The sequence below is a fragment of the Haemaphysalis longicornis genome, unplaced genomic scaffold (genome assembly GCF_048455015.1).
Source record: "Haemaphysalis longicornis isolate Haplotype H1 unplaced genomic scaffold, Haemaphysalis longicornis Haplotype H1 scaffold_3, whole genome shotgun sequence".
NCBI lineage: Eukaryota > Metazoa > Arthropoda > Arachnida > Ixodida > Ixodidae > Haemaphysalis > Haemaphysalis longicornis.
In genome coordinates this window covers 63,576,358-63,596,013 of record NW_027526335.1, presented here as the reverse complement: position 1 = coordinate 63,596,013, position 19,656 = coordinate 63,576,358, and the positions used below count along the sequence as shown (strand labels likewise).

The 19,656-nt window shown below is 48.5% G+C and overlaps 1 protein-coding gene and 1 long non-coding RNA gene across 2 annotated transcripts in view; one reads left to right on the top strand and one right to left on the bottom strand.

The window, feature by feature from the left end:
- Positions 1-19,656, top strand: part of LOC144175243 (cell adhesion molecule Dscam1-like) — a 328,801-nt gene that overhangs the window by 166,695 nt on the left and 142,450 nt on the right. The gene's annotated exons all lie outside the window — the stretch shown is intronic.
- LOC144174537 (uncharacterized) overlaps positions 1-19,656 on the bottom strand; it is a 31,893-nt gene that overhangs the window by 993 nt on the left and 11,244 nt on the right. Inside the window, exon 2 of the long non-coding RNA XR_013323491.1 lies at positions 12,330-12,466. This is a non-coding gene — a long non-coding RNA (uncharacterized LOC144174537). The remainder of the gene's footprint in view (positions 1-12,329; positions 12,467-19,656) is intronic.

Here is a 19,656-nt window from a genome sequence, read left to right as displayed (position 1 = left end):
ACGTCCTGCTGGCGGGTCGCTTCGGCAAAGGTGCACTGGCGTCCTTTCCGTGACGAATATGACGCCAGTGAAATCTTGGGGTATCGCGGCATAAAACACTTTCGTGTTGAAATATAAAACCTGAAAACGAACAACCGTAAGTATAACTTAGTCTTTAGTACCAAAGGTTGCTTCCCCGCAAGAAGTGTGTGTGCAGGGGTGCACCCCTTACAGGCCGCTTGCTTCGTTGTACTGGCGTCACTTCTGTGACGGATATGACGTCAGCGAAATATTCGTGTATCAGGGAATAAAACACTTTTGTGTTAAAAATGCACCGCTGTTCAGCGTAATTGAAATGGCAACGCAACGAGCATGGCGTTGAAATTCAAGCTTTGCAACGTTTACAACCACAAAATGAGTCTGAAACAGTTTCCTTGGTGTGAATACAAAGTGTTCGATGAGAATAAACGCCCCATTTTTGCTACTTTTTCATGGGCCCTTCTCTGATTACCACGACGCTCTGTGAACGGCAGTGTCAGGCTTATGGGAATACCTTCCATCTTTCGGGCTAGAATACTTTTAGTTTTTTTTTTCGTCATGACAAAGGACGCGGATTCTTCAGACTCAGGTGTAGCCGGAATACATTTTTCAGGGTTAGAGGGCCTCCTCTATGACAATGCCGTCCCTTTTCATACATTATACGTGGCGCCCCAAACTCCAAAACGCTCGGTCCTCGCGATACCGACAGCTGTCGCTGACACCCGATGCGCGGCGTGTCCCTGGTTGCCACTATTTCTTTCTTCGAATTTTCTACTCTTCAAACCCTCGCGTATTTGCTATTGCGTGTCAGTTCGTTTCGCCGTATTTTTCAATCCACTGCTATGTAAACGTAGCCTCGCTTTCTTTGGTTTCGGTATTTAATGGTGTCAATGGCCCGCTTCAGCTGTTTTTTTTTTCTTATTTTTTGTCTGTAGCGCTGTGAGCATGTTTTGGAGATGCCTTAAAATTCTTCGTCGGCTGTTTTTTTCAACGCACATTATCAATATTCATGCTCCCCCCCCCCCCCCCCCCCCAGCTCTCGGGCAAACTCCAACGAGAATTCCGTTTTCCTCAAAGAGGAATGTCTTCATGGCTTAAACTTTCCGCCGCGGTTAGTTTACTTGCTGCCCGTTGGTTTCTTTCGGTGAGCAAGTCTGCTGTTACTGGCATCCTTCCCTCTAGGTGTCGCGTGCACGCTTCGAATCGATTCATCTCTCCAGTCGCGAAAGTCGCGTGCATTCAGCGGGTGTCCGGCAGTTCCCCTTTGTCATCGTAGAAATGAACAGAAAAAGAAATGGAATGTAAAAAAGTAAGATACACAAGACGTTGCGTGTTTGGATATAGATGACGCGAAGGGTGAACTAAAGCACTGGCCTCGTAACTACGTTCGCTGTCATCAGCACACACAAGGGAGGCCCGTGGGCACAGCTTGTATTCTTTTTAACTGCGTCCAGTTTTCATTGCGCACTTTTTTCGAACGAAAAATACCCGGGACACGCGTAAGTTCACGGGGGAGGGAAGCATCTCGTGTTGGCGGGACGGTGCAGCCCGGGTGTCAACTGCAACGTGCACTGTACGCCCGGATATTTTCTGCAGTGCTGAAGGGAAGAAGGACGGAAGGACGGAAGGTGCGCACAGCTTATTAGACCGGGAAGAAACGAAAAAAAAAAGCGATTAACACGGAGGCGCCCGTGGCGACGTCACTCTCCCAAGTCGACTTCCGTAGGCAGCCTTACCTTTCGCGTACCCTTCGCGTGCCTTCTATCGTTGCCTCTACCGCGTTGTTGAACACATTGTTTTGCTACCCCCTTTCTTGTGTATGCCGCGTTCGGTGTATTAATTTTTATACACTTGTTTAACCGTAATTTTTAACAGCGAAGCTGTTGAGCAAATCGTTGGTGTATGTTGTCCGCACTTAAAAATACCAGGAATGCCGAGCGCTCGTGCACGGGGGCCTCGAGCGCACTTTCGTCTAGTCAAGCATGCCCACTTGGGGAGATCGGCCAACAATGGCCGTAAAAATACTCCAGCGTTCGCCGTATCGTGCCAACACCTACCACCTTTCGAGAAAGAGAGGAGGAAAACGCGGCGTGACGGTACAACCCGAGCGTTCGGGCAATGGCAGCGTGCGCTAGGATTCCCACAACCTCGCTTTGCTCTTAAGGTGCGGTCGGTGCCATTTGCTTTCTTTCTTTTTATACTAGCCACGCCTCTAATTCCGCTACTGCATTCGTTCCGGTGTTTGGGTGCAGTCAGCAAATAATAGCTTCTCCTCCCAAAAACACTTATATATCCGCTTCTAGCGCTGAATTTTCCTTTTTTTTTTCGGTAGTCGGGCAATATTTCGATGGATTCCGCCGCATAATAGAAAAAGGCACAGTAGCAGCTGTCTGGCAGAAGGGAGACGTATTTACACGCCGACACTGATTTGTGACCGCTATCTTAAAGTGCACTCCGGTCTTATTGGAACGGTTGAGCGTTAAGCAAATTTTATCTTTATCAAATATTGGCATAGACTCCACATCCGTTGACTGTGCATAACTTATCCAAAGTGGATAAGTTATTGAACTGCTAGGTTGTATTTGTACACGTGCAATCTGCATCTTTTTTGGATACGGATGATTTAAACAATCTTCATCCAGTATTTAAATATTCCGGCCTAGAATCTGAACTGACGGGCCGGTACGCAGGCCTAATTTATTTATAGTGTGAGATTCGGCGGAAGGGTCGTGATTTCAAACTAAAAAGATGCAGGCAGGACATAATACAATGAATAAATAGTTATACCACAGAGGGAGCTTGTACTAGTAGCTGGTTATTTGTTCGAAGAAAAGGTGAGACGGGCAAGCAAATTGAAAAAAAAAGTTATAGCTGGGAAGATTTGCTGGCTGTCAAAAGCTCCGTGGGTACCATACATGCTTGGTGCGCGTTTTTAAACACAAAAGAGAAGATTGGTCGTGCTTTCTGAGCTCTCTCTATCTTTCTCTCTCGCTCTCTTTGAGCCTAACCAATTGGACTATACTACTTCTACACCTGCTTTAACCACTCTCATAGGGGATAAAATACACGCTGAATCATAATTACGCCTTTTTTCGTCTCAGGGCTTGAATGGTGCATTTAAGGCGCGAAGCAAGTTCTCATCTGCAAGAAGCATATTTTTAAGTCCCCGACTTATTCCGACGGTCATGCACGTTTCCTATGATCCTGTGGATATGGCACGGTGTACATGAACGCGTCTTGTATTATCCGCGTCCACATCTAAATACAATGTGAGTTGTTCGGCAAGTCCTGCCACTCGAACATGGGCTAATAGCAAGAGCTTCTCCTCACTGCGGCAGTAAGCGCCGCGTTGTTTATTCTTATATGATATTCAGTCATTCTTAGAGGGATGCAGGTAGCATTCCCTTGCGGCGGGTGTGAATTGTAGCAAGACGCCAAAAGCGTAAATGCCTGTGGTATGCGCAAATCTTGTGCGGCGTCTCTCGGCTGGGAGCGCAAAATCCGAGCAAGATGAAGAAGCTACAGGCCAGCTTCCTTCATCAGCTGTCCTCTTTTAAGTGCAGAACACGTTAGTTTCCCGCCTTGACGTCGTAGCTCGTTCGCTGTGACGATGTCTAGCCACCGCCGCAGTTAGGTGAAGTAGGCACATAACGAGCCCAAACAGAGCCCCACGGCGTAACGGCGTAACGGCGTAACACAGAAGCTTCGGAAACCAAGCGGGTTATATAGAATTAAGCGTTCGAAAGTCCTGAACAGATGGCACTTGTCATACATCTCCCCATTATTTAGCGCAAAGAAAACTGTAGGTAAATTTGAGGTAAAATCTGTGTACAGTTAAACCTGAATGTAACGAACCTCTATGTTAAAAATTCTTGGATTTAACGAAGTTTTTCAATTCCCCTTGTCACCCCCATTGAAGCCAATGTGCGAGCGACCTCTTTGTGACGAAACGTTGCGGGGGGTAACCATGCTACAACGAAGTCCGCAAGCTGATCAGTCATTGTTTTTAGCACTTCTACTGCAAAACTGGCCGGAGAAATTAACTAATTTAGCGAATACAAGCACTACTGTAATTAGCCGACAGCAACGAAAACGTTTAGAATCGCCTAAAAACAAAATTTGTCAGGATGATGATGATGAGCGGAGCGGCTGGGGCCATCCCGTGGTTAACATAGCATCCCCTTTTGGTTTTGCTTGAGTAGCGTGACACCACACCAGGTAGCAAGAGTAACTACACTTCACGTTTTTTTTTTGTTCGCCTGTATCACAAACTCCCGTGCCTTTCTACGTGTGAGTTCGGTTTCGGTTCGAGACTTAAGTTTTGAAATGCCAGGCCGTCCTGACGGTGTGCAGTCACGCGTCTCTACTGCTATCTGTGCTATCCATTCGTCGGTGGCAAGTTCTGCTGCCAGAAAATGAAAATTTGTGTCTTTTCCAGACAAGCTCTGAATTTTAAATGGCGTCTACGCCGGCGAAAAAGCAGAATGTTGGCGCCCAGTAGAGTAACCCAGCTATCACTATCTCAACAATCTTGAGTGCGGTAAAGAGCACCAAGTATGCAAAAAGGCACCTTTCAGCATACGTTTGGTTCTTGAAACGCATTAAGCCACTGAAAAGTGTGACAGCGCAAAAGTAATGCTTAAAGGAGCACTGACACCAATTTTCGGCGTTAATATTATTGCACAGTTCACTTCCTTCACTCAACAGAATACCCTGCGTGAAATATGAGCGGCCTGCGACGCGAAGAACATAGTTTAATTGGATCTCATTCATCGCGCCGACGGAGCAGTGCGCGGAGCGGCACTCAGCAAATGGACATCAGCGTGACATCATCCAGGGAGAGCCAAAAGAAGTGACGCGGCAGCGCTCGTCAAAATCTCGTGACGTCACTTCATGCGCTCGGCCCCACGAGCGGCGAGCGGGAGCAACTCCCTCTCAAGTGGGCGCCGGTGACGTCCGCACAAAGCGGTGAGGTCAGGCAGGGAGTCTGTCATATGCGCCGTTCGGCATGAAAGCGCGGGAATTTGAAACAAACGATTTCCAGGCCATTCAATGTAATTATCTATCGCGCACTGAAGTATTTGAAGTGCTGTTTCAGGTTCGCCAGGCCATTAAGCATAAATAAAAGCAATAAAAGTGTAACATAAAATTTTCGTGTCGGTGCTCCTTTAAGTTAAGTTTGTTAACACGGGGGTAAGCGACTTTGCTTCTTTGGAGCGCAATGTTGTGCCTACGTTCGTGCGAAAGCAGCAGGCGCAACTCAGGCAGTTTTTCACTGTGAAATAAATCCATGAAGGGGGAGTTCAGCTTCACTGATTCCTAGCATTTTGGCTTCATTTCTGCTTCATTCCCGTTAGCCTTAACTTAAAACCTGCATGTAACGAAAAATTGCGAACTTCTGTCAATTTCGTTACATCCAGTAATTAACCGGCAGCCCCCGCGTTCCTTTAGTTAGGGAGGCTCGTTGGGTTGATTTGTGCGATAGTAAGCGAAAAACGTGGGCACTGAAGACACGCGTTCAAAACTGCGAAGTAAGGCTCCGGCACCTGTGAGATGAAGGCAAGCACAAAAAGAACAGAACCCCCGCTCGCGCTGTTCCAGGCAGAGGGCGCGCTAGCACTTCGAAGGCGGGAAATGAGAATTGCGTTGGACAAACCTCTGTTCAATTCATCAACAGAGGAGTGAGGGGCGTAGCATTGAGTGGATAACGGCGCCACAGCCTCTCTGGATAATCAGGGCTCCGCACTTCCGACAGCTTTCACGTTGGGTGGAACGGCTTTAATTTTTTTGTATTTATGCTTTAGTTTTGGCAGTTATAAGCTTCGGTTTGCTTTTCTTTAGAATTCTTTTAACGACCGTACCCCAGCAGACAGACCTTGTCTGTTCGACGTTTTGCCTGTTTGCGATCAAGCAATGCAACCCTTAGTACCGGGGACCGGCCCGATGGGCCTTCTTGCGAGGCCATGAACCGACCACTGCTGGCGCCTCCATGTCTCATCGTTGACCCGTCCCCGCCCAAGGATCCTCATGAGGGATCCTCAAGACATCGTGCCGGAAGGCGTTCCAAGTGGTGGCTCTGTACCACCAGAAATCCGTCATCCCATTTCGGATCACTACCATAAATGTGAGGAAGCCCTGGATGCAACTAGTGGCGATAGTGCGCCTCCCGAGAAAGCTTGAGTCGACTGTTCTCATTACGACGAGGCAACGACAGTGGGCTCTGTGCCAGAGGAAATGGATGCCAATAAAGATGGTGAAGGCGGTTCATTTACAACGGTGACATACCAGAAGAGCAGGCCATCGGGCATCCCAATTCTGTTCGAGACAGTTGCGCCTGAGGCGTCTTTTCGGAAAGTGAACCCGAACATGGTGGCTAGAAAGGTCATTGTAGTTTCTAAGGAACAAGTTTTAAATCATCGCATCAGCCGAGATGGCAGCCTCTCTCTCAATGTTCCCTCTCTGGTTGCTGCTCAGCGGCTATTGGAAACCCTCAAGATAGCTTCACTAGAAGTCAAAGCCGAAATTCCCCGCTCTTACTGCCTCAACTTCGGCCGTATAACGGACGCACCCATAGAGTACACAGTAAACTGCCTACTTGAGTACCGTAAGGACGCAGGGGTTATATCTGTATATTGTCACAGGCTTTTTGTTCCGGGAAAGATGGCTGAGTGGAAGAGGGTCCCCTTCGAAGCATTGTATTACAGTTTCGACCAGACCACCCTAGCCCACACGTATTTTCCTGGGCTTTAATAGCCACCCTGTCACAGAGCACTTGGGAACAGCGGTACAATGCTAGAAATGCCAGCGCCATGGAATCATTACCAAGTTTTGTCGCGGACCCTTGCGTTGCAAGATGTGCTCTGGACCCCACAGTCACAAGGTTTGCCAATCAAGGAGAGAGGCGAAGTGTGCCAACTGCGCGCATCGCATGCAGCTACTTTCGAAAATTTCCGCGCAAAAAAAGCTACTACAGCAGCAAAAAAGCATATAATTATGCACAGTAAATCACTAATACTGAGGCGCGGTAAGCCGAACGCATGTAACACTAAAGGCAATGCCTCATTTCAAGACCAGCTGTCGACATCGCGAGGAACAGATGCTGAACTCACCGCTGACTCATCATGTCAGACAGCCCGGCCTGCACCTCGTTTAGAAAATTTGGTACATAAGTGGGCTACGGTGACCTCAGGCTCGGCCCCTATGGCGGATTCATTACATCAGTGACCCTCGGATACACATTTCCGGCAGACCCAAAGCGTTTGTGCACGACTGGAGAGGCCCCCAGTTCTACAGTCTGGTGAAAAAATATCTGACAAGGTCCTAATACAAACTCTCATTTTAGCGCTCCGTTCGATCATCGATTTCCTTCCACAGGCTAGTTCTTTTCCAGAAATCCAAGCTCTGCTATCCAAGCTCTGCTATCAATTTTGCTCTTGGTAAGGACTTTACATTGGCGTAACCGGTTCACAATCGCTACACTGCTTTGGTTACTGGGTTGGTCCAAGCGGGGCTGAACAGGATCGAAATTAAGCCTGCCGAACTGTACTTATTTATTTATTTCGTAACTTAACCGGCTTAGCACAACCGGTATGTATTTCTATTGTACGCCGCAAAGCGAAGAAATTTGCAGTTTGCAGGTCTTAACACCCAGGTGAATCCGATGTTGTAGAACTCCCCCGAAAGCGGAGTTCTAGCTGTAAGATTGCAAATTCGTTTTATGGGAAGTAACTGAAGTCGAGGAAAACCCAATCGTTTTCCCTAATCATAAAAAGGCAATCTTACCGCTATAATTCTTAATCATTTTTTTTTCTTTGAAGAGCTTTAAAACAATAAATGTTCAGGGTGCTACCATTGCTTTCAAAAAGTTTCAGCTTCCCAAAATTACGTAATCCGTTTAGGCTTTGCCTGCGAATCAGCGCACAACTTCCCGGAAATAAGCGTATAGGCTGCGACAGTCACAATCGCATAAATTGTTTCGCGTGAAGCCATACACAGCAAAAAAAAAAAAAAAAACGAAACGCTCCCGCCTACGCTGGCAACTTCAGTTTTAGTTTCTTCATTATTGGATGACAACCAGTGGCGGCTCCAACCTACGTAATCCCCCCTTCAAGACTCGGGAGGAAGGAACGATGATGTATTTACCCATAGTTTTCTTTCGTGCTTCGAGCTTGTGTGTGAGTTTGAGCTGCGCCCTTAGAGAAGGCGTTTTCTTACCTCTCGCCTTTCGAATAAGAAGAAAGACGTCTTTTCGGTATACTTTTTTTTTTTAGCCAGGAAGAACCGAGGAATAAAAAGAGAAAGAGTTGGATACGCACAGTGCGTCTCTTTCAAGAACCTTCCAAGCTGAACACACACACAAAAAAATAAAAGTAAGAACAGTTTTCAGAAATGACACACGCGATTTGGAAGCTCATTTCCATTTCAATTTCACCCTTGGGTGTCGTACAAGACTTGGCTGCAAAGGATTTCTGTACGAGAGACAGTAGCTAAGGTTTCCGCCAGGTAAGTGTTCCAAGTTTTTTTTTTTTTTATTTACTACTGATATTTGCGCCCGTCGACTGCCAAGGGGGGAAATGATGTCCGGATTAGGGCGGTGTCAGCGCAGCGCATCCATAATTTATTATTATTCTTTCATGAATTCTTGTTGGTCATTAAATGTTTGGCTGGAAGTCTTCTGGCAGGGGAAACTTTGGGAGCTCACCTCAGCCACCCCAGAATACCGTGCTATGCTATGCGCTGGCGGTTGCCCTCACAGAAGTATGAAAGCTATAATCAGGAGTAATACTTCTCCAAAGCTGTGGGTTATCTTCTTTGAATAATTGGCGCGCACGCATAAACTGTGGTAATTATTAGGTGCGCCCTTATTTCTCTTCTTTCTTCGCAGCAGTTTTCAACCGACTGCTTATTTCTTATGCTCGAAGCACCGAAAAATTGTCGTGAGTGTACTTTTCCAGATTTTTAAAATATACTTATAAAAATTTTTGACTTGTTCGTTTGTATCTCCAGCCCCAATAACGAACGAATGAATGAATGAATGAATGAATGAATGAATGCGGTACGGTACACCTCACGGAAGCGGTCTCAGCTTCAACGCTCAAAACAACAATGTGATAATTCGGTCCGAACTGGGGTTGTTTGAGATAGCCGGTCTTTCATGCGCACTAATCAGGCTTTCACCCATTAACAATAAAACTACGCGATTCATATTAAAGTGCCCAATTTGTGTTGCAACGCCCTGTCGAACACACAAAAATTGTTGCGAGAGCCAGGTTACTTCCCCATCTCCTCGCATCGACCTGGTTACTGTCTACTGGCGCTCATAATGAGCACAGACTGCGAGTTTCCGCACGACGGCCACAGAAACCATGATATCAATTTAGTCTCCAAGCATCCGGTGTTTCCACTTCAGACAAGGTTAAGGGGTGCCAAATTTTCGAGAATCGGGCGAAAGCTCAGCGCTCAAGCTCTAGTTTTTATATGCTAGCAATGGTTTCTCTGCTACACTTCCCCCTACCACCAATCTCCTCCACCATAGTCTTTAGTGCATAAGTACGAAATAAATTTGTCCATTCCCAGCACGCATGCGGGAAACCATGTGTGTGCGCCGTCGCTGGTTACGTCGGGCTCCGAAAAATGGCGGTACTTCTCCGTGCTAAGCACACGTCATGAGTTTGATGTTCCAAACTGTCCCACACCGAACGAGAAGTAATGCCTCAACTCCAGAGTTAGTTCGACTAAGTGTTGACACCACCACCGAGAATCGGGTTAAAACTGGGTCGGCGATGCACGCCCGTTTTTTTTTTTTTTTTCTTTTCTGCGTGGTGCGGGCACAGTGGCACAAGCCGCGCCATGTCTGTGCCGCTTCGGCACAGACATGGGCGTTTGCAGTGTTGCCAAGCGAAGAAACTGGCAGATAAACTTTTCAGCGAATACCCTCTATAAACGTAAATGACGTTGTACGATAACAAAGCTGGTGGGTTTGTCATAGTACTCGATGAGTCGCTGGCAGTCCCGTCATTGCTCAATTGACTGACGCAGGGACGTCTCCTCAGTTGATTTCATATCATCATCATATTTCATTTCCTCAAAGACCCCGCAAGGGGGTATTACATAAGGGGTGGATATACAGGGTATCAAAACATTTGCCACATAAGGGGTTGGTATACAGGATAAAAAAACTTTTGCTATATAAGGGGCGTATACAAGGTATAAAATATTGCTACATAGGGGTGGATATATACATTGCCATAAGGTCTCACTGACAGAGATGAGTCGTTGCATTTTTAGTGAAAGTTGATGGGCAGGTGATTGTGACGACGTGGTTTGGGAGGTCATTCCAGTCCTTCACAGCACGCGTAAAGAAGTACGCGGAGAAGGTAGCAAGTGCGGTAACGGGAAACTTGGAGGGGGTGGCTGGTACGGTGCGAAATGTACGTTGGGAGATGACGTATGGGGGATGGTTGAGGGGCGAATGGAACAGCTTGTGAAACAGGGAAAGAGTGGCTATGCGGTGTCGACGGGAAAGTGGCTGTAATCCAGATTGGGCTTTTAAGGATGAAACACTAATGTCATAAGAATATGACGAATGTATGAATCGGGCTGAGCGATTTTGAATTGATTCAAGGTCATTGATTAGGTAATTTTGAGGCGGACTCCATATAGCTGAGGCGTATTCCAAATTTCTGAGTGACCTGGACTTGATCCCGGATGCATTTATGCTTATTCCCCGTATTTGTAACGGCTAGGAAGCTGAAGCGCAGTCACGATTTTTTTTTTCAACTTTGGGCTTGCTAGCGGAAAAAATTGACGATATCTTGTGTTGACCGTAGAGGCAAAATCAATGTCGAAGTTTGGAAAGCAGATTGGGGTGAAAAGGAACTAGGTGATATTTTACGTGCCAAGACACATCTTGGACACGAAGGACCTTAGCCACGCATGCACAATGTAACAAAGGGTAGGTCTCTTCCCTAGAATATACAAGCGTTGTCCTTCATTTGACTTCCTAAGGAGTTTCAGTCAGTTTTAGAAAAACAGAGCGATAAAGTGATTTTTGGTCTAGTGGTGATTTTATAACGGACGGCCGCTATCAAGGGAACACATGCGCGTTGCCACTTTTATGCCCGCCACGAAAGGCCCATTGGTAGCACTAAAAATACGTGTTTAGGCCAACGCGCGAACTTTTCTAGAACGAGACGAACGTCTCGAGTTTGGAAATAAAAACGGGCCACCCGTCCGTCAAACGACGACGATGGTTGCACGCGAGGCTGTCTCATGGTGGATTCTTTGGTTGGCCGATCCCACACTGCCAGTATGTGGTACTCAGGAGGTACGCACCACTTTTCTAGTATACCCACAGCAACTCTCCGCTGTGCACTCCGTAGGCCTAACTTTTGGGTATGGGGATTACGACGCGAATCGGTGCCTGCTATTTGGCGTTCTGTGAGCACTTTTTTGAGTGGGTGCCAGTTTGAGGGGTTAAACCCTAAAATGTGACGTTAGGCCTAAAGTCCTAAACCTCAAATTGGAAAGTTAGGCCTAGCGTCTTGTCGCTAACAGCCTTACGACACGCAGAGCAACGCCATTTTTGTCGTTACGGATCCTTTGGTTGTCGTCTGCGTTTTTCAAGCCGCTTCGACCATGTCGAAATGGAGAAATCGTATATACGCCAGCTTCAAAATGCTAAGGACCCAGGTTCGATTCTGGCCACGGGAAGCACTTCTTTATTCCACTTCACCCACGATCACTCGTCATCATCGTCAGGGAAAGTTGGCTTTTCTGCAGGGCGTATTGTCGTACAACGGCACCAGCGAAGACACTAGAGCTGCGCTTTAAAATGTAGAATCAGCTTGGAATAAAATTTGTCACCTCAAGGTTGTCAAGGTCTAACTGTGTTGCGCAGCTCATTACAGCTTAAATCACAGCCTTAATGGCAACTATGCTCCTTAAGCCTCCTGTCTTTGCACCAGTCGAGGCAGCACTAAGAAAAAAGTTTATTATTTTCGCAAGCCTCTACAGCGAGGACATTACTATAGAACGAATACAAAGCCATCAAATAAAAGAACAATAGAACAAAGAATATACTCATTACCAAAAGTTTTCAAATCATATAAACATCGGGCCCGTCGAGATGTCATTGCTATCACTGGCCTGGGAGACCGGAACTTTAAAAAGAAAACATACAACCAAGCTTGGATGTAGGCGAGCCTTTTGCTGATGTAGGAAAAAAGAGAGAGTAAAAGATTCTACGTAGCCTCCTGATTTTTTCCATTAATTTTAATTTTCTTTATTGTGATTGCATTTTTTTACATGACCTCCGAAGTCCTGTATCCCACTTTCGTCGTTCTCTTGCGTTTCGGCCATTTCCGCAGGGTCTACTTCTTCCAATTACGGGATGGCAAGTATCAGCCGTTCGCCGAACTTGACGAGAAACAGGCGAACTGGAATTGGCCTGAGAAAAAAATAACAAGAAATAAAGGTCTAGTTACGGTCATTTCCGCTCTTGTTTCCCCTCGTAGGTATTATATTTTCTATAACAGAACTTTGGTCGCCAGACATCGGTAAGAAAACTCGTTTCACAGTGTGAGTTTTAAAAGCACCGTCATTCCTAAATAAGAAATTTAGAAACAAAAACATTTGATGTTCAAAAGATGGTCGCCAGACATCAGTGAGAGAACTGGTTGCACACTGTGAGTTTTAAGCTCCTTCATTACGAAATAAGATATTTAGAAACAAAAACGTTGATGGTCAAAACACAGGAAATAAAAATGCTCCCATGGACAATTTTATGCGATATTTTCATGTAAGGCACACTTGAACGATACTTTTTTTTTCGGTGGTGCTCAGAGAACTAGACGTATCAAACAGCGTCCACGGATGGATGGGACAGTGTTCTTATAACGCATTATTGTAACCTATCTCCGGTTACATTTTGGAACTTTGAACTCTAAAGCACCAGTTGAGAACCTTGGCATACCGTTCTGCAGGCTAGGAGTTTTACAGTCGATCTAGATCACCCTACTGTGTTCCTGGCGCGTCCTAAGCACAAATAACTGTGGTTAGCCGTCTATATTTCAACGATGTTTTTAGGACTACCGAAATTATTCTCGGGTTATATCTCTACGCGTATGAGTTTCTGGCGGTTTTGCGGCGTTGCCATCTTCTTCAACGAATAGAAGAGCGAAGCAGCCCCAGTGCCGGCAGAGAGAGCGCACCGGTTCGCTAATAACTACTGCGCCGCTGGATGAGGCAGCGGGTTGGAAGCGTACAACGGCTGGAAGCGCCGCCGCGGTGGGCGCCAGGACACCGCTGTGCTCTGCCCATTCTCAGTGATAGAATGCTATGGAGTCATTTTTTTCGGGGGCATCGAGTGTGCTTGATGTATGATGAATATCTTTGGGCACGAGAATGCCAACACTGGTGCCTTTTTTTGGTAATAAAATATATAAGCCCTCCGCTTTTATAAGAGTTGTGTTTGTTCATGTGACCATTTGCCGCTAGAGCACAACGACAAAATCTCGGGCCATCTCCACTAACGTGAAACCTTCGGTGCAGTGTATAAGTGTATTCTTGGTGCCTTGGCGTTTTTGCCAACGGAGATGAAACCGTTGGGGGTATACGTTATACAGATTTGATGTAAAAGTCTCCCGTCTTTGAAGCACGAAGCTCTCTAGCGCGAGGCGTAAACATGTGTCCCGGTGGTTTTTTTAGTACGCGTTACGGACCACTCCAGTGCAAGGCGTAAACGAGTGTCGCAGTGTTTTTTTTTTTTTAGTACGCGTTATGTTCTAGCGTGAGGCGCAAACCAGTTTCCCGGTGTTTCAGTACCGTGCATACATAAGACAACGCTTACGACGACGACATGAGACGCCGACAGTTCCAGCCCCTAAGGGGCTTGGCCCCTAAAAGCCCTGCAGTGCGCCGGTGATGCTCTTGTAAACACTTCTGCACTTGTCTCTCCTTGCAGTTTATTTTAAATAAGTTTTGACGTTTTGAGTGTCGAATTTTGTGCGTCACACCGCCCAAGGACATGCTTCCTGCGGCAGGCGCAGCCCCGCCAGGGCTGCCGCCGGGCTCGCCTCCTAGTCTGCTGCCGGGTGCAACCTCTGGATGTCACCCCTCTGACCCCGTTCCGGGGGCTGCTACCGGTCACTTGGAGATGAAGCCCTCTCATCAGTCAACCTCCGAAATGACATCTGAACACGCTCCTAACGCCTCGGAAGACGCTCCTAACGCTTTCTGATTGGAATCTTCTCCGATACCAGCTGGTCAGGAAAGTCCCCTCTCATCTCCTTGCCCGTCTGATCAACCGCTGCCGGACGATGAGGATGCCTTCTTAGACATGACAGATGCAACCTCTGCCACAATTATTTATGCTCAAGAAAACTGGAGGGGTACGGATGAACAAGAAGACTTCCAGACCGTGATGCCTGCTAAACAGCGACGTGGCTCTAAGCGACAGTATCTGACTCTCAGCTGCCAGCCTATAATGAAATTTCCGAAGCACGGGCGTGTAGTAATTCTCAAACCCACAAAGGTGGAGGGCGTCATTACCCGTTTCAACCCGCTCGCTCTGAAAAGTGGCCTTGAGTCTATGGCACCAGATGGAGTCCTTCAAGTAAGGCCAAACTAACGGCTCAATCTTCTAGCAGTGGACACGCGCAACGCTGACGCTACTGCACGTCTCCTGAACATAAAAACCATTCAGGGCATCCCCATCCAGGCGTATGAGCCTCGCTCGAGTCAGTGCGGAGCAGGAGTGATCAGGGATGTTCCAGTTGATCTGTCGGACCCTGAAATCCTCGTAGCTTTGCGCCAGAAAACACCTGTCGAATCTGTGGGTCGCCTAGGCAAGTTATCCAAGAGCGTGCGGATTGCATTTGCCACTGAAACAGCGCCTGCATACGTTTTTCTAGGCTATACGCGCTACCGCGTATATCCTTATGTTGATACGCCCAGGCAATGCACCAAGTGGCAGCGTTTTGGCCAAGTGGCAACCATGTGTAGACTCCCCAGCCGCTGTGCTCGGTGCGGTGGCAGTCACGAAAGTTCTGCGTGTGACACTGATAATCTTGGGTGCCCAACTGTGGGAACAGTCATGAGCCGACGTTTGCCCCCTGTCCGGTCTTTCGGAAAGAGAAGGCTATACACAAGCTTAAGGGTGACAAAAACATTGACTACAAGTCAGTGAAGGTGACCCTGCATAAGCAGCGGGGGAAGGGTGCTGCTTGGAAAAAGTCCTCTTCAGAAACCCAGAAGGCCGTCAAAAGGCAACCGCCAGCCTCCAACACTTTCGATGCAAGCTTCGGCGATGAATTCCCGCCCCTACTTGCTTGCGGACATGTGAAACATGCGGCGCCCACTACAGCGACACCCACGCCGTCATCCGAGTCGGCATCCATGGAGATGTTGGAGTCGTTTGCTGCACCTGCAGCTGCGTCCTCAAGCGTGACGGCGCCTGCAGCTGCGTCATCGAGTGTGACAGTGCCAGAGGGGTCTTCTGGTCAGCAGGCAAACCAGAAGAGGCCCGGGTGCCGTGTCCATCAAAACGCTGGCAACATTTCTACGCTCATAGTTTCAGTTGTGGAGGCCATTCAAGTTTTCCTGGCTCCGCTCTCATCTCCGGTGGCCAAGGGCATAGGCACAATCATTGACCTTGTATTGCCTCTCCCCACGCAATGGCGATAGGAGCTGTGGCACCAAAAACTCTGGAATTGGTGCCACAGGAGCTGTGGCACCAATACAAGGCCACTGTGTTTCAATGGAATGCCTGCGGTCTTAGGAGCCGCCTTCCGGACTTCCGACGGTTCATACAGTAGCACCGCTTTCCAATCATCGCAGTATGAGAGACGCGGTTACGCGCAAACACTTGGCTCTCTGGCTACACTGTTTCGCAGTCTAGAACGGGTGAGGCTCTTTCAAGAGTTCTGCTCGCGATCAGGAACGACCTGACGTACATGGAGCATACCTTGGCTCCAGACTACACAAACGAGTATGTCACAGCGACTACTAAAAGTTATGCGCAGCAGTTTACCCTTATCGCGGCATACATTCCACCTGATGCTGCATTTAACGTGGATCGGCTCCAGCACATTGTACGCACGACACCGGCACCACACGTGTTAACTGGAGATTTTAACGCGCACCATCCCTCCTGGGCAGCATTAAGACCACAGTTAGAGGCAGGCGCCTCTTCGATGCGGCTTGCCGTAACGGCTTGACTGTCATTAATACCGGTCAACCCACGTTTAGCCGAGGCGCAGTATCGAGCACACTCGGTGCCACCATGGCCTACCTCGGACTGTCCCGTACGGCCAAGTGGTACGTCGACATCGAGTCACATGAGAGCGATCACCTGCCTACATATATCTTGCTGGACGGTCTCTGTGGGGGTCCTTCAATCGAGAAATTCGTTGCCCGGATTGGTCTCTATATTCTGCTCTTACTGAGGAGCTCGATGGGAATTTTGAATCGTACAGTGACCTAACAGACTCCATGACACGGGCGAGAGGTTCCGGTACGAAGTTTTTCCGTCTACCCTCGAGGTTCTCTGTGGCCAATGCGGAGTACCAAAGGCTCCGCGCGGTGCTTCGCAGGGCTGAAAGGCGTGCTCGCAAAACGCGAACATCCGAAGATATACAAGCCGCTAGACGCGCACAGGGGCACGTACAGCAACATATGAAGAATTTGGCTCAGCGGGAATGGCAGTCGTTCTGCTGAAAATTAGACCCCCGAAAACCTCTCACGAGGATTTGCAGCTTAGTACGCAGCCTATGGGCACCGCCTACTGCTCTGCACCCTTTCTACTCTATCTCTGTGCGACAGAACCGCCGTAATCTAGACGTCGCTGAAGATTTCTGCGCCAAGGTCACAGCCTTGTCGGCTCCAGTCTTACCTGCCAGCCTGACAGCTGCCTCTTTGCCCTCAGGAAATGTGACCATCATGGACAAGCCATTCACAATGGCAGAACTATTTGCTGCCTTGTCTTCCGTAAACAAGTCTTCTGCCCCGGGCCCAGATGGCATAAGCCATGGAGCTTTGTCGCGCCTTGGAGACAAAGCTAAGCGCTTCCTTCTCGACACATACAACCACAGCTGGGAAACGGGCCGCCTCGAACCTGGCTGGAAGCTCGGTCGCCTTGTTCCTGTGCTCGAACCCTGCAAAACCCCTACGGAAATTGAGTCTTACCGCCCTATCGCACTCCTGCGCTGCGTGGGGAAGCTGATGGAGAAGATGGTCCTTGCTCGCCTAGACTGTGACTTGACAAAGCGGAACGTGTATGCCCCACAGATGACTGGTTTCAGACAGTCTCACAGCACCATCGACAACGTGCTTGCCCTTGTCAATGACATAAAGAGTGCTAAAGCCCAGCGTCGCATCACTCTAGCAGTGTTCATTAACATTAAAGCAGCCTTTGACTCTGTGGCACTTGAGACAATAAGATCTCCATTGGAGTCGGTAGGCATCGAAGGTCGCATGTATGCTTGGATATCCGATTATCTGTCTGACAGATCCGTCTTTATGTCCACGAAGGATGGCGAAACATCCCCTCACAATTTCACGTGAGGTGTGCCACAGGGCGGCATTTTAAGCCCAACCCTGTTTAATATCAGCCTTATTGGAAGTGAGAACTGCGTGCCACCTACTGCTGAAATATCGCTCTATGCTGATGATATCTGCATCTGGAGCTCTGGCCGCAACAGGCGAGTTTTACGAGCCCGCCTTCAAAAAGCCATCAATTCAATAGCGGTCTTTTTGACAAGACGCGGCCTCGAAATCTCGGCTAGGAAATGTGCGGCAATAGCCTTCACCAGGCGTGATGTCTCCCGCTATCATCTTTCAGTGGCGGGGGTCCCCATACCCTTTGTGGGCTCACACCGATTCCTGGGCGTAACACTTGAGAGGTCACTGACGTGGTCCCCTCACGTTCGTCTCCTGAAGGAGAAAATGGGCTCCTTTGCTCAGGTGTTACGCATGCTGACCAGCGGCTCAGGAGGCTGTTCTGTTGGGCCCCTCCTACGTCTCTACACCGCACTCTGCGAAGGACTGCTCCGATACAGCCTCCCAGTACTCGGCGCTATTTCCTAGTCCAACACAAGGCTGTTAGAAAGTATGCGGGCCCGAGTTCTGCGGTTTTGTCTGGGTCTTCCGAAAACACCTTCTACGCTGGGGACCATACGAGAGTCTAGGCGCTTCTTACCCAGTCTACTGGTGAAAGAGGAGCAGCTTCGCCTACATCTGCGGCTGGCGACTAGGGCCCATGGGCATCCGTCGAGCTCTAGCTCCACTTTAGAGGTAAAAGACACTCTACCACCCTTGTGTCAGAAATGCCCTGCGCCGCTTCATCTCCCGCCCTGGCTGTACTCCCCCTGGTGAATTGCCACCCCAATACCTGGCATCAGCAGTAAATCAAGGTTGCCAATTTCAGCCATGAAGTACTTCACACTAGAGCACATGTGAAATTGCTGCCCCAACCACAAGCACATCTACACTGATGCATCGGTGACGGCCACATCATCTGCTGTCAGAATCTGGGTTCCATCGACGCGGACCACAATTGCGGCCAGGTTAAGCCACAAAACAACGTCTACGACCTCAGAACTTGCTGCCTTGCGCTCCACTTTGCAGTACATTCTTGGGCAAGAAGCTTTCGTGTGGGTGATTTTCACAGATTCACGGGCGGCGATTCAACAACTATCATCATTCCCTCGCGAACAACTGGCCCACGAAATACACACCCTGCATACACAGACTGCCAGCTGGCTTCACGAGGTAGTGTCACAGTGGTTACCTGGACATTGTGGGGTGAATGGGATAGTGGTGGCCGACGTAACAGCTTGCGCGGCCCACACCCAATCTAGTGTCATCATCCCTATTCCTTTCTCTCGACGTGACGCCGCGACACGTGCGTACTCCGTGGCGCGGCAGTTACAACTCTCAATATGGACGGACGGAACAAAACATTTTCAGCCATTGTATAGAATTGATCCCGCCTGCACTTTTCACATGCCGTGTGGCCTGGGAAAGCGCGAAGAAACAGTTGTTCACACCGCATTCGCCTCAACGTCGCTTTTACCAGCCACTACTTGCACAAGACGCGCCGAGTTGCCTCCCCTCACTGTCGCGTATGGAGTGTTCGTGAGGACATAGAACATGTACTGTGTGTGTGTCCCCGTTATGACACCCCGCGGCTAGCCTTGAAGACAACTTTGGGACTGCGTGCTGATGCACCACGGAAGCTTTGCCACGCCATTGGTCCATGGCACTAAAATGCAGCGACAACACGGTACACGGGCTTTGGTGTCATTTCTCAGTGTCTCCGGCCTGAAAGAAACCCTGCGAACGTTTGCCTTAACTTTACTTGTTTGTGTGCTGTGTGCGTGATCCTGCGTCTGTCAGTTTGTGTGCTTATTTGCGTTTCTAGTGTCTGCGGTTTTGTGTATTCGCTTCCTTTCACTTTCGCACATCTCATGTTCATGTGGAGCAGCAAGTCAAGCTCGCTGCCAGGCGGACTTCTCTTCATCATTAAAGGCATTCCTCCTCCCCTCCTCCCTTACAGTAATGGTTTAGCGGTGCACCAACAATAGATTCATTTTCAAAGGCGCGCTTTCCTCTGTTATCTCGAAAAAGCCAGCGAGCGGT